General features: G+C 30.2%; 3 non-coding genes across 3 annotated transcripts; all 3 read left to right on the forward strand.

Annotated features, from left to right (window-relative positions):
* The first annotated feature begins 596 nt into the window (after window positions 1-596).
* Window positions 597-668, forward strand: TRNAQ-CUG (transfer RNA glutamine (anticodon CUG)). Its single transcript has one exon. It is a non-coding gene; the product is annotated as a tRNA-Gln (tRNA).
* A 3,594-nt stretch (window positions 669-4,262) lies between these two features.
* Window positions 4,263-4,334, forward strand: TRNAQ-CUG (transfer RNA glutamine (anticodon CUG)). Its single transcript has one exon. It is a non-coding gene; the product is annotated as a tRNA-Gln (tRNA).
* A 1,808-nt stretch (window positions 4,335-6,142) lies between these two features.
* On the forward strand, window positions 6,143-6,214 carry TRNAQ-CUG (transfer RNA glutamine (anticodon CUG)). The gene has a single exon. It is a non-coding gene; the product is annotated as a tRNA-Gln (tRNA).
* The last annotated feature ends 1,810 nt before the right edge of the window (window positions 6,215-8,024 follow it).

The following is an 8,024-nucleotide window of genomic DNA, read 5'->3' on the forward strand; positions in this document are numbered from 1 at the left end:
TGGTGTATTGGTAACCACTCCACTCTGATCTTTGAATATAGTGATCTGTATTTAAATCTTGGTAGGTCCTATTGGTTTTTTGTAAGTACCATTCAGTTCATATCTCTCTGAGAGTACATTCTTATAAAAATATTTAGATGCTCCCTAATGGATGAGGTTTCATGGTGTATTGGTAAACATTTTGGACTCTGAACCCATGATCTATATTTACATCTTGGTAGGTTATGTTGGTTTTGTTGTAAGTACAATACAGTTAATATCTCTGAGAAAGAAAATATCTATAAATTGCATAAATTAAGAATCTTACACACTGAGAGAAAGGTTTATCTGTCATTTAATTCCAATAAAATGTATCCACTAAGAATCTTATACTCTGACCAAAAATGTACATGCTACCATATGAATGAGGTTTCATTGTGTACTGTTAACAATTCTGGACTCTGAAACCTATAATCTGTATAAAAATTTGGTAGGTCCTAATGGCTTTTTTTGTAAATACAATGTTATACTTATCTCTCTGATTATTATTCCTGTAACCTGTAGAAAATAAGATCTCACACTCTAAGAGAAAGTTGTATATGTGGTGTTAGAAGAGAGGTTCCATGGTGTAATGGTTAGCACTCTGGACTCTGAATCCAGCGATCCGAGTTCAAATCTCGGTGGGACCTGATGTGTTTTAGTACATTCAGTTTAAGTTCTTGATTGACACAAAGTCTTCTTTTTCATACATATAATGATTTTTTTAAATCACTGATTTTTGTAAATATGTACAAAAAGCTAAAAAAGGTAGTTATAGAAATGTATGTAATTATATGAATTTTACTATATAACCCAAATAAGCGTTGATGTAAATATATGTACAATAATTGCAATAAAATGTGTCTTCTAAGAATCTAACATTTTAGAAAAAAATGTTTAGCTCTCCCTCGTGAATGAGGTTTCTTGGTGTATTGGTAACCACTCTGATCTTTGAATCCAGTGATCTGTATTTAAATCTTGGTAGGTCCAATTGGTTTTTTGTAAGAACCGTTCAGTTTATATTTCTCTGAGAGTACATTCTAATAAAAACTGTTTAAATGCTTCCTCATGAATGAGGTTTCCTGGTGTATTTGTAACCATTTTGGACTCTGAATCCATGATTTGTATTTACATCTAGGTAGGTCCTATTGTTTTTTTGTAAGTATTATGCAGTTCATATCTCTGAGAAAGAAAATATCTATAAATTGCATAAACTAAGAATAATACACACTGAGAGACAGGTTTATCTGTAATATATTTCCAATAAAATGTAACCTCTAAAAATCTTACACTGTGAGAAAATTTTTTACATGCCACCATATGAATGAGCTTTCATGGTGTACTGTTAACAATTCTGGACTCTGAAACTAATAATCTGTATATACAAATTGGTAGGTCCTAATGGTTTTATTTGTAAATACAATGTAGTACATATCTCTCTGAATGAATATTTCTGTATCTTGTAGAAATTAAGATTTTACACTCTGAGAGAAAGTTTTATTTGTGTTATTAGAAGGGAGATTCCATGGTGTTATGGTTATCACTCTGTACTCTGAATCCAGTAAATTGAGTTCAAATTTCGGTGGGACCAGGTGCATTTTAGTACCTTCAGTTTAAGTCCTTGACAAAAACTTTTCTTTTTTATACATATAATACATTTCTTAAATAACTTATTATTGTAAATATGTACTAAAATCTAAAAAAAGGTAGTTATAGAAATGTTTGTAATTATATGAAATTTACTGTGTAATCCAAATAAGCATTGATGTTATTATATGTACAATAACTTCAATAAAATGTGTCTTCTAAGAATCTAACATTTTAGAAAAAAATGTTTAGATGTTCCCTAATGAATGTGGTTTTTTGGTGTATTGGTAACCACTCCACTCTGATCTTTGAATATAGTGATCTGTATTTAAATCTTGGTAGGTCCTATTGGTTTTTTGTAAGTACCATTCAGTTCATATCTCTCTGAGAGTACATTCTTATAAAAATATTTAGATGCTCCCTAATGGATGAGGTTTCATGGTGTATTGGTAAACATTTTGGACTCTGAACCCATAATCTATATTTACATCTTGGTAGGTTATGTTGGTTTTGTTGTAAGTACAATACAGTTAATATCTCTGAGAAAGAAAATATCTATAAATTGCATAAATTAAGAATCTTACACACTGAGAGACAGGTTTATCTGTCATTTTATTCCAATAAAATGTATCCACTAAGAATCTTATACTCTGACCAAAAATGTACATGCTACCATATGAATGAGGTTTCATTGTGTACTGTTAACAATTCTGGACTTGTAGAAAATAAGATCTCACACTCTAAGAGAAAGATGTATATGTGGTGTTAGAAGAGAGGTTCCATGGTGTAATGGTTAGCACTCTAGACTCTGAATCCAACAATCCGAGTTCAAATCTCGGTGGGACCTGATGTGTTTTAGTACCTTCAGTTTAAGTTCTTGATTGACAGAAAGTCTTCTTTTTCATACATATAATGATTTTTTTAAATCACTGATTTTTGTAAATATGTACAAAAAGCTAAAAAAGGTAGTTATAGAAATGTATGTAATTATATGAATTTTACTATATAACCCAAATAAGCATTGATGTAAATATATGTACAATAATTGCAATAAAATGTGTCTTCTAAGAATCTAACATTTTAGAAAAAAATGTTTAGCTCTCCCTCGTGAATGAGGTTTCTTGGTGTATTGGTAACCACTCTGATCTTTGAATCCAGTGATCTGTATTTAAATCTTGGTAGGTCCTATTGGTTTTTTGTAAGAACCGTTCAGTTTATATTTCTCTGAGAGTACATTCTAATAAAAACTGTTTAAATGCTTCCTCATGAATGAGGTTTCCTGGTGTATTTGTAACCATTTTGGACTCTGAATCCATGATTTGTATTTACATCTAGGTAGGTCCTATTGTTTTTTTGTAAGTATTATGCAGTTCATATCTCTGAGAAAGAAAATATCTATAAATTGCATAAACTAAGAATCATACACACTGAGACATAGGTTTATCTGTAATATATTTCCAATAAAATGTAACCTCTAAGAATCTTACACTGTGAGAAATGTTTTTACATGCCACCATATGAATGAGCTTTCATGGTGTACTGTTAACAATTCTGGACTCTGAAACTAATAATCTGTATATACAAATTGGTAGGTCCTAATGGTTTTATTTGTAAATACAATGTAGTACATATCTCTCTGAATGAATATTTCTGTATCTTGTAGAAATTAAGATTTTACACTATGAGAGAAAGTTTTATATGTGTTATTAGAAGGGAGATTCCATGGTGTTATGGTTAGCACTCTGTACTCTGAATCCAGTAAATTGAGTTCAAATTTCGGTGGGACCAGGTGCATTTTAGTACCTTCAGTTTAAGTCCTTGACAAAAACTTTTCTTTTTTATACATATAATACATTTTTTAAATAACTTATTATTGTAAATATGTACTAAAATCTAAAAAAAGGTAGTTAAAGAAATGTTTGTAATTATATGAATTTTACTGTGTAATCCAAATAAGCATTGATGTTAATATATGTACAATAACTTCAATAAAATGTGTCTTCTAAGAATCTAACATTTTAGAAAAAAATGTTTAGATGTTCCCTAATGAATGTGGTTTCTTGGTGTATTGGTAACCACTCCACTCTGATCTTTGAATATAGTGATCTGTATTTAAATCTTGGTAGGTCCTATTGGTTTTTTGTAAGTACCATTCAGTTCATATCTCTCTGAGAGTACATTCTTATAAAAATATGTAGATGCTCCCTAATGGATGAGGTTTCATGGTGTATTGGTAAACATTTTGGACTCTGAACCCATGATCTATATTTACATCTTGGTAGGTTATGTTGGTTTTGTTGTAAGTACAATACAGTTAATATCTCTGAGAAAGAAAATATCTATAAATTGCATAAATTAAGAATCTTACACACTGAGAGACAGGTTTATCTGTCATTTAATTCCAATAAAATGTATCCACTAAGAATCTTATACTCTGACCAAAAATGTACATGCTACCATATGAATGAGGTTTCATTGTGTACTGTTAACAATTCTGGACTCTGAAACCTATAATCTGTATCAAAATTTGGTAGGTCCTAATGGCTTTTTTTGTAAATACAATGTTATACTTATCTCTCTGATTATTATTCCTGTTACTTGTAAAAAATAAGATCTCACACTCCAAGAGAAAGTTGTATATGCTGTGTTAGAAGAGAGATTCCATGGTGTAATGGTTAGCACTCTGGACTCTGAATCCAGCAATCCGAGTTCAAATCTCGGTGGGACCTGATGTGTTTTAGTACCTTCAGTTTAAGTTTTTGATTGACAGAAAGTCTTCTTTTTCATACATATAATTATTTTTTTAAATCACTGATTTTTGTAAATATGTACAAAAAGCTAAAAAAGGTAGTTATAGAAATGTATGTAATTATATGAATTGAATTATATAACCCAAATAAGCGTTGATGTAAATATATGTACAATAATTGCAATAAAATGTGTCTTCTAAGAATCTAACATTTTAGAAAAAATGTTTAGCTCTCCCTCGTGAATGAGGTTTCTTGGTGTATTGGTAACCACTCTGATCTTTGAATCCAGTGATCTGTATTTAAATCTTGGTAGGTCCTATTGGTTTTTTGTAAGAACCGTTCAGTTTATATTTCTCTGAGAGTACATTCTAATAAAAACTGTTTAAATGCTTCCTCATGAATGAGGTTTCCTGGTGTATTTGTAACCATTTTGGACTCTGAATCCATGATTTGTATTTACATCTAGGTAGGTCCTATTGTTTTTTTGTAAGTATTATGCAGTTCATATCTCTGAGAAAGAAAATATCTATAAATTGCATAAACTAAGAATCATACACACTGAGAGACAGGTTTATCTGTAATATAATTCCAATAAAATGTAACCTCTAAGAATCTTACACTGTGAGAAATTTTTTTACATGCCACCATATGAATGAGCTTTCATGGTGTACTGTTAACAATTCTGGACTCTGAAACTAATAATCTGTATATACAAATTGGTAGGTCCTAATGGTTTTATTTGTAAATACAATGTAGTACATATCTCTCTGAATGAATATTTCTGTATCTTGTAGAAATTAAGATTTTACACTCTGAGAGAAAGTTTTATTTGTGTTATTAGAAGGGAGATTCCATGGTGTTATGGTTATCACTCTGTACTCTGAATCCAGTAAATTGAGTTCAAATTTCGGTGGGACCAGGTGCATTTTAGTACCTTCAGTTTAAGTCCTTGACAAAAACTTTTCTTTTTTATACATATAATACATTTTTTAAATAACTTATTATTGTAAATATGTACTTAAATCTAAAAAAAGGTAGTTATAGAAATGTTTGTAATTATATGAATTTTACTGTGTAATCCAAATAAGCATTGATGTTAATATATGTACAATAACTTCAATAAAATGTGTCTTCTAAGAATCTAACATTTTAGAAAAAAATGTTTAGATGTTCCCTAATGAATGTGGTTTCTTGGTGTATTGGTAACCACTCCACTCTGATCTTTGAATATAGTGATCTGTATTTAAATCTTGGTAGGTCCTATTGGTTTTTTGTAAGTACCATTCAGTTCATATCTCTCTGAGAGTACATTCTTATAAAAATATTTAGATGCTCCCTAATGGATGAGGTTTCATGGTGTATTGGTAAACATTTTGGACTCTGAACCCATGATCTATATTTACATCTTGGTAGGTTATGTTGGTTTTGTTGTAAGTACAATACAGTTAATATCTCTGAGAAAGAAAATATCTATAAATTGCATAAATTAAGAATCTTACACACTGAGAGACAGGTTTATCTGTCATTTAATTCCAATAAAATGTATCCACTAAGAATCTTATACTCTGACCAAAAATGTACATGCTACCATATGAATGAGGTTTCATTGTGTACTGTTAACAATTCTGGACTCTGAAACCTATAATCTGTATAAAAATTTGGTAGGTCCTAATGGCTTTTTTGTAAATACAATGTTATACTTATCTCTCTGATTATTATTCCTGTAACTTGTAGAAAATAAGATCTCACACTCTAAGAGAAAGTTGTATATGTGGTGTTAGAAGAGAGGTTCCATGGTGTAATGGTTAGCACTCTGGACTCTGAATCCAGCAATCCGAGTTCAAATCTCGGTGGGACCTGATGTGTTTTAGTACCTTCAGTTTAAGTTTTTGATTGACAGAAAGTCTTCTTTTTCATACATATAATGATTTTTTTAAATCACTGATTTTTGTAAATATGTACAAAAAGCTAAAAAAGGTAGTTATAGAAATGTATGTAATTATATGAATTTTACTATATAACCCAAATAAGCGTTGATGTAAATATATGTACAATAATTGCAATAAAATGTGTCTTCTAAGAATCTAACATTTTAGAAAAAATGTTTAGCTCTCCCTCGTGAATGAGGTTTCTTGGTGTATTGGTAACCACTCTGATCTTTGAATCCAGTGATCTGTATTTAAATCTTGGTAGGTCCTATTGGTTTTTTGTAAGAACCGTTCAGTTTATATTTCTCTGAGAGTACATTCTAATAAAAACTGTTTAAATGCTTCCTCATGAATGAGGTTTCCTGGTGTATTTGTAACCATTTTGGACTCTGAATCCATGATTTGTATTTACATCTAGGTAGGTCCTATTGTTTTTTTGTAAGTATTATGCAGTTCATATCTCTGAGAAAGAAAATATCTATAAATTGCATAAACTAAGAATCATACACACTGAGAGACAGGTTTATCTGTAATATAATTCCAATAAAATGTAACCTCTAAGAATCTTACACTGTGAGAAAATTTTTTACATGCCACCATATGAATGAGCTTTCATGGTGTACTGTTAACAATTCTGGACTCTGAAACTAATAATCTGTATATACAAATTGGTAGGTCCTAATGGTTTTATTTGTAAATACAATGTAGTACATATCTCTCTGAATGAATATTTCTGTATCTTGTAGAAATTAAGATTTTACACTCTGAGAGAAAGTTTTATTTGTGTTATTAGAAGGGAGATTCCATGGTGTTATGGTTATCACTCTGTACTCTGAATCCAGTAAATTGAGTTCAAATTTCGGTGGGACCAGGTGCTTTTTAGTACCTTCAGTTTAAGTCCTTGACAAAAACTTTTCTTTTTTATACATATAATACATTTCTTAAATAACTTATTATTGTAAATATGTACTTAAATCTAAAAAAAGGTAGTTATAGAAATGTTTGTAATTATATGAATTTTACTGTGTAATCCAAATAAGCATTGATGTTAATATATGTACAATAACTTCAATAAAATGTGTCTTCTAAGAATCTAACATTTTAGAAAAAAATGTTTAGATGTTCCCTAATGAATGTGGTTTCTTGGTGTATTGGTAACCACTCCACTCTGATCTTTGAATATAGTGATCTGTATTTAAATCTTGGTAGGTCCTATTGTTTTTTTGTAAGTACCATTCAGTTCATATCTCTCTGAGAGTACATTCTTATAAAAATATTTAGATGCTCCCTAATGGATGAGGTTTCATGGTGTATTGGTAAACATTTTGGACTCTGAACCCATAATCTATATTTACATCTTGGTAGGTTATGTTGGTTTTGTTGTAAGTACAATACAGTTAATATCTCTGAGAAAGAAAATATCTATAAATTGCATAAATTAAGAATCTTACACACTGAGAGACAGGTTTATCTGTCATTTAATTCCAATAAAATGTATCCACTAAGAATCTTATACTCTGACCAAAAATGTACATGCTACCATATGAATGAGGTTTCATTGTGTACTGTTAACAATTCTGGACTCTGAAACCTATAATCTGTATAAAAATTTGGTAGGTCCTAATGGCTTTTTTTTGTAAATACAATGTAATACTTATCTCTCTGATTATTATTCCTGTAACTTGTAGAAAATAAGATCTCACACTCTAAGAGAAAGTTGTATATGGGGTGTTAGAAGAGA

This window comes from Pseudophryne corroboree, chromosome 11, assembly GCF_028390025.1.
Source record: "Pseudophryne corroboree isolate aPseCor3 chromosome 11, aPseCor3.hap2, whole genome shotgun sequence".
In the NCBI taxonomy this organism is placed as follows: Eukaryota; Metazoa; Chordata; class Amphibia; order Anura; family Myobatrachidae; genus Pseudophryne; species Pseudophryne corroboree.